Raw genomic sequence first — 773 nt, forward strand, 5'->3', positions numbered from 1 at the left:
AGAAGAGAGGGGATCCTATTCCTTTCCCCCTTTCCCAGTATGGCAAACCTTATCTTCCAGCATGAAAGTTGGTATCAGAATGAAACAATCCAATCCATACTTGTGGAGTGCTCAGTTCAGTTCCTGATTTCTCTCAAGCCTAAACCGGAAAAGGAAACCTATTACCCGGGTCCCCCCTTTCGGCTATCTCATCTGCTGTTCCTCGACTCTCAGGAAGGTAAGATCATCAATCAATAGTAGGCTGCTGCTCTGTGCAGTTAAAGATGGGATCCAACCTGTTCTGTTTGCTTGTTTCCTATAATCTGTGCTCGATTCCATATTTCTGTATCCTTCGATTCCCGGGACAGATCTGATCTCCTTTATACTTACCTCAAAACAACGAGCGAAGTCGAGATGTTGATGAGAAAGGGGCTTTTCTCAAGGCCAAAGAGTGCTCTTTGAAGGCTACTATGCATCCTTACGAATACAAGAGTGGTTTTTTTTGTTTTGGGTATAGCAGGACTTGAACCTGCGACCATTAGGTTAAAAGCCCAATGCTCTACCAACTGAGCTATACACCCGATTTTACAAGAAGGCTTGGTGCGGAAAAGAAAAGAGGGCGGCCTGGCCCCTTTCTTCTTATCATATCACAAGGGGCGCGGCTCTGTATGGTATAGTACTGTGGAGCAAGTTTGGGAGTCCTTTCCACTCATTGAGGATTCTATCTAAAAAAGAAGGTCAACGGGGGAGACTACTTTGAAGTCCGGGCCTGAACAAACTACTTCTCCTGCTAC

The 773-nt window shown here is 45.4% G+C and overlaps 1 non-coding gene across 1 annotated transcript; it reads right to left on the minus strand.

Moving 5' to 3' along the window:
- Positions 1 to 487: 487 nt before the first annotated feature.
- Positions 488 to 560, minus strand: TRNAK-UUU (transfer RNA lysine (anticodon UUU)). The gene has a single exon. It is a non-coding gene; the product is annotated as a tRNA-Lys (tRNA).
- Positions 561 to 773: the final 213 nt, after the last annotated feature.

This window comes from Triticum urartu, unplaced genomic scaffold (genome assembly GCF_056163025.1).
Source record: "Triticum urartu cultivar PI428250 unplaced genomic scaffold, HENAU_Tu73 scaffold2, whole genome shotgun sequence".
Classification (NCBI taxonomy): domain Eukaryota; kingdom Viridiplantae; phylum Streptophyta; class Magnoliopsida; order Poales; family Poaceae; genus Triticum; species Triticum urartu.